This window comes from Mustela nivalis, assembly GCF_964662115.1.
Source record: "Mustela nivalis genome assembly, contig: HAP1_SCAFFOLD_2468, whole genome shotgun sequence".
NCBI classification, from domain to species: domain Eukaryota; kingdom Metazoa; phylum Chordata; class Mammalia; order Carnivora; family Mustelidae; genus Mustela; species Mustela nivalis.
In genome coordinates, this window is record NW_028134197.1 from 9,198 (window position 1) to 25,534 (window position 16,337).

At 38.2% G+C, this 16,337-nt stretch overlaps 1 pseudogene across 1 annotated transcript; it reads left to right on the forward strand.

Moving 5' to 3' along the window:
• The first annotated feature begins 893 nt into the window (after nucleotides 1-893).
• LOC309857764 (small ribosomal subunit protein uS5 pseudogene) lies at nucleotides 894-1,823 on the forward strand (annotated as a pseudogene). The gene has a single exon. The product of its transcript is annotated as a small ribosomal subunit protein uS5 pseudogene (transcript).
• Nucleotides 1,824-16,337: the final 14,514 nt, after the last annotated feature.

Below are 16,337 nucleotides of genomic sequence, written 5' to 3' on the forward strand. Positions count from 1 at the left end.
CCGGAGCCTGCTTCTCCCTCTACCTCTGCCTGCCATTCTGTCTGCCTGTGCTTGCTCTCTCGCCCACTCTCTCTGATAAAGAAATAAAATCTTAAAATAAATAAATAAATTTTCATCAAAAAATTATAAGTGTATTTTTTTGTAGGATCATGATAAGCATTTTGCAGATGAGAAAAGTGAAATTTAGAAAAGTATGTCTCTTCAAATCCCTCATACAATATCTGGCCTAGATAGAAGGATATACTATCACAATTGAGGAAGATAATTGAGATTACTTAAAATGATAAACTTTACTGTATAGGGTTTTTTACAAGTTTGCCACAGATTCACATTTTTTAAAATATATATCTATTTGTGTAAAGAGAATGCACTGAGAAGTAAAAAGATAGTGATATATCAGTGCTACCAACTAATGGCTATAATATCATCACCTTATTTATGAACAATGAAACAGTGTGTAATATTTAAATAAATTTAAATAAATTCCTATTTATTTTATATATTTATAAATTTAAATGAATTCCTATTTATTTATTATTAAAGAAATTCCTCTAACAAACAGTATGTTTTGAAGGTTGCTAGCAGGAAAGTGTTGTACGACATGGAAGTAATCAGAAAATGTGATCTAAAATTCTGCTTTCAAGGGCGCCTGGGTGGCTCAGTGGGTTAAAATTCTGCTTTCAAGAAGCTATAACAGTAAGTACTGAGCATTAGCTATTATATGCTATGGATGAATAACTGAAATCTACATTTGAAACTATTGGTACACTATATGTTACCTAATTGAATTTTAAAAAGTTAATAAAAAAAACCACTATTTTATAAAACAATATTCCCAACAGGCTCTTTTGCTTTAAAATACTCACTTTGTTTCCTCTCTGAGAGAACACCAAATGGCGGATGACGCCGGTGCTGCGAGAGGGCCCGGAGGGCCCGGGGGCCCTGGAATGGGAGGCCGCGGCGGTTTCCGCGGTGGCTTCGGCAGCGGCATCCGGGGCCGGGGCGGGCCGGGGCCGTGGTCGGGGCCGGGGCCGAGGCCGCGGAGCTCGCGGGGGCAAGGCCGCGGACAAGGAGTGGATCCCCGTCACCAAGCTGGGCCGCCTGGTCAAAGACATGAAGATCAAGTCCCTGGAGGAGATCTATCTCTTCTCCCTGCCCATCAAGGAGTCTGAGATCATCGACTTCTTCCTGGGAGCCTCCCTCAAGGACGAGGTTTTGAAGATCATGCCTGTGCAGAAGCAGACGCGCGCGGGCCAGCGGACCAGGTTCAAGGCATTTGTCGCCATCGGAGATTACAATGGACACGTCGGTTTGGATGTCAAGTGTTCCAAGGAGGTAGCCACTGCCATCCGCGGAGCCATCATTCTGGCGAAGCTTTCCATTGTCCCTGTGCGGCGAGGCTACTGGGGGAACAAGATCGGCAAGCCCCACACTGTCCCGTGCAAGGTGACTGGCCGCTGTGGCTCTGTGCTGGTGCGTCTCATCCCCGCCCCCAGAGGCACTGGCATTGTCTCGGCCCCTGTGCCCAAGAAACTGCTGATGATGGCTGGTATTGACGACTGCTACACCTCGGCCAGGGGCTGCACTGCCACCCTAGGGAACTTTGCCAAGGCTACTTTCGATGCCATCTCCAAGACCTACAGCTATCTCACCCCTGATCTCTGGAAGGAGACTGTGTTCACCAAGTCTCCCTATCAGGAGTTCACGGACCATCTTGTAAAGACCCACACCAGAGTCTCTGTTCAGAGGACCCAGGCTCCAGCTGTGGCTACTACATAGTTTTATACAAGAAAAATAAACTGAACTAAAGCTTGAAAAAAAAATACTCACTTTGTAATGAGAGTCATTACTTTTGTCTAGCCAAATCTTATAGCACTGTTTATCCCTTCCCTGCTTTATCCCTTCCCAGTATCAATAAAGGCTCACTTGGGTTACCTAGAAGCCATGAGAAAGCTTGTAATAGATCTGGCTGGTTTTCACCAGCAATTTGACCACCATGTGCACAGGGAAGTCTATTGATAAAGGCTTTATTGCAATAAGTTGCAAATACATGGATGATTTTGAATTCTCTTTCTTGAGGTCTTGTTTCATGATAATAAATTTAGGGTGGCTTATTGGAATGGATGTTATTAACATATCTTCATAGTTATAAGCACATGGAATTGTAAAATAGATGAACGAATGTGGCATTACTGACAACTGTCCTCATTTTGAAATCAAATTACAGTGTACTAAGATGAGGAAGCAAAGCAGATTTGGGATTATGAGTGAAATAATTTTAAAAAGTATTAGGGGTATGATCGGACTATTGGGTAATTCAGTAGAAAAATGTCTACTGATTGAGATTCTGTGTTCCCTGATTTCAGAGAGAAGTTAAGATAAATAAGTAACACGAGGAGACTAGGAAGCCAAACATAAGTGATAATTTTGTGCCAGGGTGTGTATACATCTGTTTATCTTCTTGCTTTACCACTAAGGTTGCTCCTAGAGGAGAGTTTAAATATGTGTTGGAGCTAATCTCTGTGGATTACACAAGAAACCACATCCGACAGCTCTCCCTGAAACACCCCTTATGATTTCAATGTAATTTGGTTTTTGCATTTTTAGAAATAACAAAATACTTTGCAAACTCATCTACTTTATTACCATCACAAGTGAGTCAGCTGACTCCACATTTTAACACAGTGACAGTCACAGAGGAATGGAGGAATGAGTAGAGTTATCAATATATGTGCTTTTAAGAAGTATGACAGGGTAGCAGCTATTTCCAGGAACCAAAACATGGGTCAGCAGCTGTGCAGGAAAAGTGATGGAATAAATGACTCATTTCAGAGGAGTTCTATAACATATTAGTTCTATAATGTATCTTCAGCCCCCAATTACCCGCTTTGATCTAAAGATAAGGATTTACAGTTAAGGTCCCATTTATGATTTGACTGGTAGGGTCTGAATCATGTTTACTATTGTTTTGACTATTACTTGAAACCTATAGTAGTACTTGGGATATGTGTTGTGTATTCTGTGAACATGTGCTATTTTTAGATTAGATAATTTCTGTCTCGAACCCCTGTTCATTTCTTTGTTTTTGTTTATTTGATAGTGGTTTCAGTAAATGGATATATCTGAAAAATTGCAAAGCCACTATTAAAACAAGTTATTATTATATATAGCATGGAATTGCACATTCCTCCTTTGAATCCGACAGAGCTTCACCATATCCTTAACAATTTGGGAAAAACATGCTATTATTTTTCTTTATAAAATTTCTCCTGTTAGGCTGTGATGGTTGTCATCAGCAGTAACTCCTCTGAAGGCTTTGTCAAAAGAGTTGAAAAAATTGGAAAGGTGTGTGAATGAAGCTGTTTGTTGAATATAAAGAAAAGAGCATTGAAATACAATTCACACTCTTACTTCTCCTTCTATGCTTTCAGATGTTTGTCATTTGAAAATTTTGCTTCTAGAAGAGATGTCCTATATAATTCTTACTTTAAGGAGCAAGTTGCTTTTATAATTTTTTTATTATTCTACCATTCCAGTATTTCCATTTAAATTAAATTCAATACCATTAAAAAAAAATCAAAAGTGCAGCCAGTATTCAATTCCTGGGCTAAATAATTTTAGAAAGCTTTGTGTTATTGAACCTACGGGGTTTTTATGTAGTTTTAACTCTTTCTTTCTGTGATTTTTCCCATTAGTCATGTAAGTGACTGCAATATAACAGACATTGAGGATAAAGAAGGACTGAATAGAACAATCCTTGGCCTCATGAAGTTGAGAATCTAGCAAGGGAGTCAAACAATTCAATCATTCAGAGACAATTTATTGAGTGCCTGGCCTAAGATGAGCACAACAAAACCCCAGCCCAGAGGAATCATTTTAATGGGAGAGATAGATAATAGGTAAGCCAACTTTAAAAAAAAAAAACGTACTGATTTTTCTTTAATAGAGATGCATATTTGAACTAAATAAGCACATTTTTAAAAGAGCAGTGATTGAGAAGAGGTTTTTAAACTGAGTGGTCCAAAAGGGCCTCCCTGAAAAAGTCTGCTTTGAACAGATTTCTGAATAATATCAGCTAGGAAGCTGCGTAAAAATCTCAGGGATGGGTGATTTTTCCAGTCGAAAAACTGTAAAGGCTCCAAAGTCACAATAGAGCTATAAGTTTCTCTAATAAAGTAACTTCTGACAAAGAATGAGAAGAAATAACTAACCCAGGTTTGAAAGAAAAGGGACAGACTTTCTATGGAATTCATATTTAATTAAAGCTCTAAAGGACAAAAATACAATAGAGCAAAATTCTGGTCACGCTGATATACCTAACGAAAGTTCATAAACAAGCTTTGGGTAGCAAAGAGTGTGTGGGAATGTTGGTAAGAACAGTGGGGAAGAGTCATCCCTGAACATGTTCTTAAATGAAGCAATTCTTGGGTTGTTTTAAAGGGTAAATTGGAGTTTGCCTAAGTGATTAGAGAAGGATGCCTCAGCTTATGGAAGTTCAAAGCCATAAAGATGTGATAAACTACTGCAGATATTTTCATGTATATTTGTTGTTGCTTCTAGTAATGGTGATCTAAAAACTCCTACTTAAGACAACTAAAAATCCAGACAAAATAGCTTTTAAAGTTAAAAATATCAGAATGATTATAAAAATAAGTGAGGGATTACTGGGCCAAAATACGAAATACAATGAGAGCCTAGAGATATATGCCCTGAAGCCATTTTAGCTATGAGAGCATTTGAAACTGCTAAAACACACTGAGCTGTGTTGTTCATAGACTCTTGATACTAGAGAAACAAAATTCAAAATCCAGCAGCAATCAAATTTGAGGACTTTGGTACAACCCAAATTTAACTTGAGATCCCCAAAGCACAAGGAGAAGCAGAAATAAGACTATAGCCTACCTTGCCTTCTGTGTAAACTGAGAAAGTCAATCACTGAATTTGGAGTATGATTGTCTTGTAGAGTCTCAGATATAAGAGAAAATCCTACCAAGGAGGACCATACCATTATTATAGCTCTTAATTATCCCTACTCAATAAGAGTTTCAAATATAATGTCTTGAACATAGCAAAATGTAACAAAGCACACAAAGAAAAACCATTAACAAGATTTGATAGACAAAATGGGATTAAGTATGATGTTAAAATGATCAATAAAGATTGTAAAATGGCTTGATTACTCTGCTCAAAGAAATGAGAGGGGAAGCAAATTGAACCAAAAACTGACACTAAAAATGATATTGAGAAAGGTTTTATAAATGAACAAATGGATACTCTAGAACTTTAAAAATATGACAGCTAATTTCAGGTACCACAGGGGTGCCTGGGTGGCTCACTTAATTAAACCTCCAATTCTTTTTCCTTTTTTTTTTTAACACCTTAATTTTATTTTATCTCTTTCATTTGGCTCAGGTCATGATGTCAGGGTTGTGAAATAGAGCCCAGAGTTGGGCTCTGTGCTGAGCCTGGAGCCTGCTTAAGATTCTTTTCCCTTCTTTTTCTATCCCTCCCTGCACTCTCACTTGCTCGCTCTCTCTTGCTTGCAAATAAATAGATAGATAGATAGATAATAGACAAAGAAAAATAAAAGCAGATTATGAAAATAAATATAAAGATTTTGAAATGAAAACAAGTTCAAAATAAAATAGAGAAGACCTACACAGCTTAAAGTTCATTCAGAAAATCTACTATTAAAGAAGTCAGTATGACACAATGTTAAGATATCAAAAGATTTGAGCATGCACTTTTCAGAAAGGGTAATCCAAATGGCCACTCATATATAAAAACTGTTTATCTTTATTATGAATCTGGAATTAAATTAAATTAAATTAATAATAAATTAAAACCTAAAATGACATACTATTACACACTTACCATATTGGGCAACAGTAAAATTGCCTTGCAAGAATGTGAAAGAATGAAAGTGCCCATAATAAAAACATTTGAGGTAAGTTGGACAATATTTAGAAAACTTAAAAATAAAAATAAAAATTTGGTCCATTCCTAGAAATACAACATGGAACTAAATGAATATTTTCACCAGGATATGCAAACAGATGATTATAGCTATTTCATTCATAACAGCAGATCAGTAGTGGTCTATTTGCACAATGTTACATTAAATAAGAGAGAATATTAACAAACTGGGAGGAGGGGCTAGGTTGTTATCAGAAACAGATCTTCTATGGTGCTGATTATGTTCTATTTCTCAAAATCTTTAAGTTAAAAAAGTTTTCACATTATATCTAGATAGATAGATGATAGATAGATATCCCAGAAGCTGCAATGCTAGGCTAAGACCAGGCTTTAAAGGGCTTTTCTATACTCTACTAAATACTTGAAACCATTCATTATATCATAGCTCAGTGTTCAAATCTCCATTTGTTTCCTCAGTTTCCTAATATTTACCTTAAGGTGACCTGATCCAGACTTTTGATCACCTTTGTCTAAATATTTCTATTTTAACAAAGTCCTTTTTAACACTGAGAGACTAAAACTTAGAAAAATACTCTTTTATCTCACTAGAGTGGAAAATATATAGTTACCCATTAACTAATGATATCCATGTCTACATTAGATCAATGACATTTTTAATTCTTGGGAGCTTTTGGTTAAATGAAATTTTTAAGCTTCCTTTAAATGAAGCTTTAAGCCATCACCACATGAATAAAATTAAAGAACCAAATGAAAACAGGCCAAGTATTTACAGAGTAATAGAATGTGCAATGGTAAGAGTACAATTCTGAAATCATAAAGCCTAAATTAGTGTGATGCATTTTTGCTACCCATGTAATCATAAACCAGTTATCCAAATGTGTTAGCCTCAGTTTTTTCACCCATGAAATGGTGATGATAATACTTATTATGCTGCGTTGTTGTGTGTATGTGATGAAGCATGGAGCATGAGAATCTCATATTCCATGCTAAAATGATAGCTATTTTTATACTTATAATAATTCTAGTAATAGTAATTAAATTGTTCAAAATGGTAATATTCATTTATATTGAGGCATTGTATTGACTATTCATAGACACATTTACCAAAATAAATTTCATTTTACTTTACCCCCTCTGAGGATATATATTCCCTAATTCAATATGAATCTCTTTATGAATAATAATTATCATAATAAATATGCTGATTTGTCTTCTATTTGTTTTTAGGGAGGTATCCTTTACTGTTGAACATGAAACTTAAGCAAGTCTGTCTTATTCAAAATTTGCATGCTGTTTTCTTATGAAACTAGATTATAGAGTTGTATGAAATAAATTCATGCAGTTAAGACATTGATGTTTGGAACACTGGGTGGTCAGTTTAGTATTTCAAAAGAAGATTTTAAATTTAAACCTTAAAACTGAGCTCTTTCAGCCTTATTTATAGACCATCCTTCATGTTTCATAAGTACTCCTCCATTGTAAACTAAGTAATACTTTTTGTCACAGTGTATATAATGAAAATGGATTTTATATTCTATTATTTCAGAGTTAGTTGCAGTTTCTACTGCCTTACTTCATTTTTTGAAAAATAGATTAATTCTACAAAAAGTTTTTTCCAGGTTTATTGAAAAAAATCGACATATTTGTAAATTTAAGAAATGATTTCTTATAACATTGCAAACCTTTAACATTGTGTAAATTTTGTACAATTTGATAAATTGGTATACATCTTTATTGCAATATAATCTACATAAAAATGTTAATACATCTACTATCTCGTATAGTTGCCACTGTTTTTTATGCATTTATCATAAGGAATTTTAAGATCTACTCTCTTAGCAACTTTTATGTATATAGTATAGTAGAGATAAACTTCAGAGGTCTTGTGGGTTTTGTTCCAGACTGCCTCAATAAAGTGATTATCTCAATAAACTAAGTCAAATTATTATATTTTTTGGTTTCCCAGTGCATATAAAAAATTATGTTTCCCAGTGCATATAAAAAATAAAAACTATACTGCACTGTTCAAAAGCATTATGTTTTTAAAGAAAAACAATGTATATACCTTAAGTACACTAGTTCTGAGTTTTCAGTGGGTCATAATTACTGATCACAGATCACCATAACAAATACAATAATAATGAAAAAACTTGATATATTGCAAGAATTACCAACATGTGACAAAGAGACACAAAATGAACAAATGTTGTTAGAGAAATGGTGGCAGCAGACCTCTTTTATACAAGATTGCTATAAACTTTCAACTTGTAAGAATGTGATATATGCAAAGTTTAATAAAGGGAAGCACAATTAAAAAAAGTATGTATATCTTATTAACTATGATCATCATGCTGTACATTAGATCCCCAGAACTTTTTCATATTATAGTTGCAAGTTTGCACCCTTGGACCACCTTACTCCACCCCAGGTTCACCCCTTGTCAACTCAACTCTAAGTTTCCATTAGTTTTCCTTTTCCTCAGATTCTGTATGTAAGGGATATCATAATACATAAATTAAAAAAATATACAAAATCTTTGAAATATTTCACTTAGAATAATACCTTCAAGATCCATCCATGCTGTTGTAAATGGCAGTATTTCTTAATTTTTCATGGTTAAGTAGTATTCCGTAGTATATATTTACCATACTTATTTTACTCATTCATCCATTAATGGATACTGAAGTTATTTCCATCTCTTGCTTAGAGTTAATAATTTTATAATAAACATAAGAGTGCAGATATGTCTTTGAACAGTGAACTTTGTTTTCTTTAGATAGATACCTAGAAGTGGGATTACTGAATCATATGGTAATTTTACTTTTAATAATATGAATAATCTCCATACTGTTTTCCATACAAATTTATATCCCTATTACAGTGCATAAGTTCCCCGTTTTCCCCAATATTTACCAAAATTGGTTAGTTTCAATTTTTTGGTAGTATATATTCTAATATCTTGCTGTGTTTTTCAGAGGTAAACAACAACAACAACAACATAAGGACTTTGCCCTGAGATTTTTACGTTGAGCACTTTTTAATGCTCCTGTTGGTCATTTATATAACTTTTTTGAAAAAAAAAGTCTATTGAGATCCTTTTGCTATTTTTTTAATCATATATTTTTTTCTATTTGTATCTGTTGGTTATTAACCTCTTTTCAGATATAAGATTCGTAAGTATTTTCTTACATTCTGTGGATTGTGTTTTCATTCTCTCTCCCTTTTTTTGGCAATGCAGAAACGTTAGTTTGATGTAATACCATTTATTTATTTTTGCTTTTTTTGCTTGTGTTTTTAGTCTGGTATCCAAAAAACTATTGGCAAGACCAATGTCAAGGAGAATTTTTCCTATGTTTTCCTTTAGGAAATTTAGTTTCATGCATCACCTTTAAGTCTTTAATCTATTTCAAGTTCAGACTTATGAGTGATATAAGGTTCCCTTTTCATACTGTTTATGTGACTATTCAGTTTTAAATATCATTTATTGAACAGACTATCTTTCCCCATTACATATGTTGGCCCCTGTCAAATATTAGGTGACTGTATGAAAGGATTTATTTCTGGACTCTCAATTCTGTTCTACTTGTTTATTGGTCTGTTTTTATGCCAGTATACTTTATTGTTTTGAGCATGAGGGCTTTGTAGTATAGTTTCAAATCAAGAAGTGTAATCTCCCTTCTTCATTCTTTCTCAGAACTGCTTTGATTATTTGTTGTCTTTTATGGTCTCATATAAACTTTAGGATTCTTTACTTACTTCTGTAAAACAATAATATTGGATTTTTTTTAAGATTTTTAATTTATTTATTTGACAGAGAGAGATGACAAGCAGGCAGAGAGGCAGGCAGAGAGAGAAGAGGAAGCAGGCTTCCTGCTGAGCAGAGAGCCTGATGCGGGGCTCGATCCCAGGACCCTGGGATCATGACCAGAGCCGAAGGCAGCGGCTTAACCCACTGAGCCACCCAGGCGCCCCTAACATTGGATTTTTGATAGGAATTGGATTTACAGATGGTTTACGGTAGTATGGACATTTTAACAATGTTAATTCTTACCATTCATAAATATGAGCTATCTTTCCATTTCTGTCACCTTCAATTTCTTTATCAATGTCATAGTTTATGGAGTACAGATCTTTCATCTTCTTAGTTAAATCTATTCCTAAGTATTTTATTATTTTTGATGCTATTGTGAATTAGATTGTTTTCTTTATTTTTTCAGATAGTTCATCATTAGAATGTTAAAATGCTCCTGTCTTGTGCTTACTTTGGCAGCACATATACTAAAATTGGAATGATGCAGAGAAGATTAGCGTGATCACTGAACAAGGATGACATGACAAACTGGGAAGCAGTCCATAAAAAAAAAAAGAAACAAAACAAAATTCTTTTCTTTTATATATTGATCTTGTATTTGGTAATTTTACTAAATTTGTTTATTCAAATTTTTTGTGAATTTTTTAGGATTTTTTAACATGTAAGTTCATGTTATCCAAAAAAAGAAAATTTTACTTCTTCCTTTTTTTTTTTTTTTTGGAGTCTCTTATTTCTTTGTGTTCCTTGTTTCTCTGGCTAGGACATCCACTACTGTGTCAAATGAGAGTAGTGAAAATGGACACACTTGTCTTTCTTCTGATCTTTAAGGGGAAAACTTTCAAAAGTTTTGATTGAATATGAGATTAGCTCTGGGCTTGCAATCTGTGTTTTTTCTTTAATGGGTTTTTTAAATTATTTTTTAAAATTTTTTATATAATGTGTTTTTATCCCTAGGGGTACAGGTCTGTGATTCACAGCACTCACCATCACTCACCATAGCACCTGCCCTCTCCAATGTCCATACCCCCACCATCCTCTCCCAACACACCTCCCCCCAGCAACCCTCAGTCTGTTTTGTGAGATTCAGTCTTTTATGGTTTGTCTCCCTCCTAATACCATCTTTTTTTATTTTTTTTTCGTACGCCCGAAACTGCCTATGTTGCATCTCCACTTCATCATATCAGGGAGATCATATGATAGTTGTCTTTCTCAGATTGATTTATTTCGCCAAGCATAATACCCTCTAGTTCCATCCACGTCATCACAAATAGCAGGATTTCATTTTTTTTTTGATGGCTGCATAGTATTCCATTGAACATATATACCACATCTTATTTATTGATTCATCTGTTGAAGGACATTTAGTTTCTTTCCATAGTTTAACTATTGTGGACATTGCTGCTATAAACATTTGGGTGCATGTGCCCCTTCAGAATGCCACGTTTGTATCTGTAGGGTATATACCCAGTACTACAAGCACTGGGTCATAGGGTAGTTCTATTTTCAGCTTTTTGAGGCACGTCCACGCTGTTTTCCAGAGTGGTTGCACCAGCTTGCATTCCCACATACAGTGTAGGAGGGTTGCCCTTTCTCCACATCCTCGCCAGCATCTGTCATTGACTGACTTGTTCATTTTAGCCATTCTGAACGGTGTGAGGTGGTATCTCATTCTGGTTTTGATTTGTATTTCCCTGATGCCGAGTGATGTGGAGCATTTTTTCATGTGTCTGTTGGCCATTTGAATGTATTCTTTGATGGAACATGATAGTGAGCTTAGGGAATCACCAAGTTAATGAAAGAGGTGCCTCTTGTAGGTGAAGTAAGAGTGAGAGAAAGAAAAGAGGGCTGATCCTAGATTGGAGAACTCGGGGCTGAAAAGGACCCTCATCTGGGAGCAGAGAAAGTGGTCCAGAATCAGAGGCACAGAGGACTCCCAACACCTTCCACAGAAGCGGAGCACCTAAAGACATAGTGCCATTACCCCTGAAAATCTAGGCATGGAGGTATTCTCTTTAGGCAAATAGGCATCGGAGAATAGTTTGTCCATAGCCCAGTCACTGACTTCAAGAGGAAAAGCTATACCAGCTCTCGAAGCAGGCCGGATAGCTCAAGCAACAGCAGCCAAGCCAAAATCCTTATCCCCTGCATTTCTGAACAATGACAGAGCAGCGGTTCTGTCTAGAACCAGGAGGTATTCAGAAGTCAATTGTTGGGTCCCGGGTTGTGTCCATCAGTTCAGACGCGGCCTTCAGATCAACTCATGATTCCAGGGCCTTGGCATTGACTCTGTTCTCAGGTTCTCTGCTCAGGGGCAAGTAAGCTTCTCCCTCTCCAGCTCCACCCCCTGATTGGGATCTCTCTGCCTCTCTGTCCAAACGTGCATGTGCATGTTCGATAAGATAACAAAGACAAAAACAGTGCACAATAATTGACTGGGGCCAAAGGATGTTTTATTGAATTTGGACCTAGGTTCCTATGGAGGGCAGCCAGGTATAGAGAACCTCCCACCATCCTAAAATGCCCGACCTTCGCTTGGAGCTTCCTTGTTCATTCTCCTGTTCTTTGCCTTCCTGGATCTCCTCACCAACCTGCAGCATCCGCTGTCTGTCGTGCTGTACTGACCCCTTGTTAACACATTGTGCATCCTCTCGGGGCTCCATTGGAACATGCCCATCTTCCTCAAGAGGCACTGTTTGCTTATCGCATGGAACCATTTGGGGGATGGTCATGAGAGGGTGAAGGCAGGCTTGTGCTGCCACATCTCCATGCAGTTCCACAGAGGGTAGCTGATCCACCATGAGGGAGTGCTCAAGGTTCTTCCACATTCGAATCCTCTTCAATGCGTCCTTTTGCACATACAAGTTGTCTTCCTGAAATGGGCACGGAAGTCTTTCAGTTGGCTTCATTGGGCTATGGGTCTCTTCCAACATGCTCTCCGTTGGCTTCTGTGGACTCCAAGAACATGAGTCCGTCCTGGACCTAAGGTTCTAGGGTGTAGACTCTGCCTTGGATGCATGGTCTTTTTGGAAGATTGGGAGGCCTTGTTGGCACCGTTTCTGGAGACCATTGAGGTACTCGTGTGCTTTCTGTGGAAGACTCCAGACATGTCTTTGGCACGGTTGCGGGGGTTCACTTTGAGCTTCCCTTGGGTGGACCTTTTCCTGTTGAGATGCTCCATGATTTGGTGGGAGGGTCTCACCCTTACGCAGGGCTCAGATTTCCTCCCCTGAGGCATTGCTTGCGGTCTGTTAGTTTCTTGGCTTGTCGGTGCTAAGATGGAATGCGGCATCTTGCCTTTCTCCGAGGTCCAGAGGGCTGGTGCTGACACTCACGACCAAATACTATGAATTGGGCCATGGAGAAGGTGACACCGACTCGCTTCGCAAACTGCCTTGGTGAGAGACCCAGGCGGCTCCAGCAGTTTGGGACGGCCTGGGGTCCTCTTGGCCCACCCATGACTACTCCAGTCAAGTGTAGTGATCAGGCCTGGGTTGATGAGGAGTGGTTGCTATGACCTCAAAGCTTTGTGACATCACAGATGCTGGCTTCACTGAAGCAGCTGTCCCTCTCCCATGACCTTGGTGTCCTATGGCTTTAAGTAGGAAGCCCCAGGAAGGACAAAACAAGAGCCCTCTGAACCTGATCAAGAACTCAGGATGTCTTGTGGTTTAATGTCAAACTTCCCCTTTCTGGAGACATAGAGGAAGGAAAATGACATTCAGTATACCTTCCTTTAGGCCAACATATCCCCGGAGACGGCAAGGTGTCCTTTTACACTACAATTTCTAGATATCTCAAGAAAAGGTGAGGTCGCGTGTATGAGCAGCTCTCCGTGGGGTTTCTCGTCCTGTGGGTGAGAGCGTACTTTGTCAGCATCTTTTGCTTATGGGTCAGTGATGACTAAGGTACGGAAAGTCCCTTTCCGAGGTAAAAGGTGAGGGCATCGCTATATGGTGCCGTCTGTGTCCTCGTCTCCTAGTGTTCTGAAACACGCGGCTAAGGGATGAGGCCTCTGTCTACCTGGCTTTCCCTTAAATACCTTTGCAAAGTCTTTGAGGAGAGTGATATTCTGCATCTGAGCTAACTCTCAATGAAGAGGCCTGGACCAAAACCGTTGTCATTATTAGTTAACTGTACTTGTTGTGGTAACGGGTATAGACATGTGGACCAAGACTCTTTAGTCAGAAGGAAAGGGACGGCGTATATAGACGGCTTGCAAGGCCCATTCGAGCAGACCTTTGGAGTGAGCCGCAATGCCCTTGCAAGGACTAGTGGATCAGGAAGTTTGGGTCCATTTCGGCACCTCAGTACTCCTCTGCCATCGAAGTGAATGAACCCCTGGACCTTGCCTTGACATGAATGTCCCATGCCCTGCTGTTGGGAAATGGAAAAGGAAGGGAATACTGACGGGCAAAAAGTCAGAGAAGGAGACCTACCAGGAGTGACTCAGGACTCTGAGAATCCAGCTGAGGTTTACCAAAAAGAGAACTGCTTAATGGGTAGTCAGGAGTTGTGGAATATATTAAGAGGAGCACTGGACGTACATGCAACTAAAGCATCCCTGAATACTCTGTCAAAAACGGATGATGGATGATAGGCAGGCTTTCTCAACAGAACAGCAACAAGAACAACACTTATATAAGGCTCACTTGAACAGAACTGAGGATTGAGCTGCTATGTCCTTGCAAAGACTAGTGGATAAAGAAGGTGTGGTCCATATTGGCAACAGAGTATTCCTCAGCAATTAGGGAGGATGAACTCTTGATTCTTGCACTGGCATGAATGCCACAGGACTGGGTTTGTGAAATGAAATGGGCAAGGAGACATAGGGAAATATCATATGGCTTCTCTCATATGTGCCCTAGGACGAATACCACGGCCCTTAGTAGAAAGAAGGAAAAACTGAAGGGGATAAGTCAGAGAAGGAGACAAACCAAGAGTAACTCAGAACTCTGAGGAATCAAGCTGAGAGTCAAGGAAAAAAGAGACATGCAGGGAATGAGGGAACGGGCTAATGGGTGTTGAAGAGTTCTGGCATATCTTAGGCGGAGTACTAGGTCATATATGGAACTGAAGCATCAGTGAATACTCTGTCAAAAATGGATGATGGATGACAGGCTGGCTTCCTCAACAGTACAAAATAATACAAAAACAAGCTGGCCCTTTCAAATGCAGGTGAAGACAGACAGAGAAAAGGAAAGAATTATATTTTTATTATGTTTAATTATTGAAATGGAATATAATTTATTTCCTAAAATGTCATTATTTGAATTGGGTCTTTATACTAGTAAAGTGGAGTTCATCCACCTCCTCCATTTGTGGAATTGATGAGAAGAAAATGGCATTGCCTTCTCTAAATGTCTAGAAGAGTTGAACAGGAAATGATTTGCACCTCGCCATCTGTGTGTTGACAGGGGTTTGATTACTGCTTCAAACGCTTTAGTCACTACTACAGAGCTGAGATTTTGTAGGTTTCCTGACCTAATCTTTGGAGTGAATATGTGTCTTGGAATTTATCCTTTTCTCTCAGTTCTTTTCTTTTGGGTTTGCTTCATTAGTGCTATTCTTCACTTCCTCCCCATCTTTTGTGTGTCTTATCTGTGTGTGTGTGTGTGTGTGTGTGTGTGTGTGTGTGTGCTGAGTGTGTTTCAAATAACAATTATAATTAAATTGATGGAGATAGGAAGTCGGTATTTAATGGATAGCAGTTCCATTTGACATGCCTTGAAAACTCACATTCCCTCTCTTTCAGCCACATTTCCTACAAAGAATGTCATCTTTTGTCCTCTTTGATAAACACATATTTTCTCAAACCTGACCTCAACAAACACCACATTTTGTGTGCCTGGGTAGTGTCGTATTATTTGTCCATTTTTCCCTTGCTTTTTCATATGTCTCTTGACAGTCATGAGAGAGTGAAATTGTATGTTATTTGTCTTTCTGGGACTGATAGATGTGACGTAGGCTAATGCTCTCCACAATTCTGCCACATGAGGCAAGTGGAAAGAATTCATTCTTGCTTATGGCTGGGTAAGATTCTGTGGGGCTTTTTCAGGACAGTGAGATGGTAGTAGTGTCTGGTAACTCCAGACTTGTCTTTATCCAGGAACACAACAGGAAGATTACCACATCAACTTCAACATGGCAGAAATGAACTGGAGCCCACAAAGCAAACTCCATAGCAAAAGAGAGAATAAGTTGCAATCACTATGGGAGAAGACTGGAGACATGGTTTAGGGGAAAAGTGGAAAGTTGGTAATTCAGAAGGCAGTGAGACAATGCAATGGGCAAAGCCACAAGAGATCGGAGCACACTTGGAACCCACAAGGAGTACGTTCTCCAATTCCATTGATTCTGACCATCAGGGGGTCTGAATCATACTAGTTCATGCCAACAAAGGGCCTTGAGGCCTGGAGATTTTAGATCAGCAGCCTTGGCATATCAACTCAAAAGAACACTGTATTTCTCTGTCAGAGAACACCAACAAATAGCCAGGTGAAGACAGCCTGGAAACCACGATTAGAGACAATACCAGGTGACACAGTGGGAAGATGGTGGGTTCTGGCTGTACATTAGTGAGAGGCAGTGT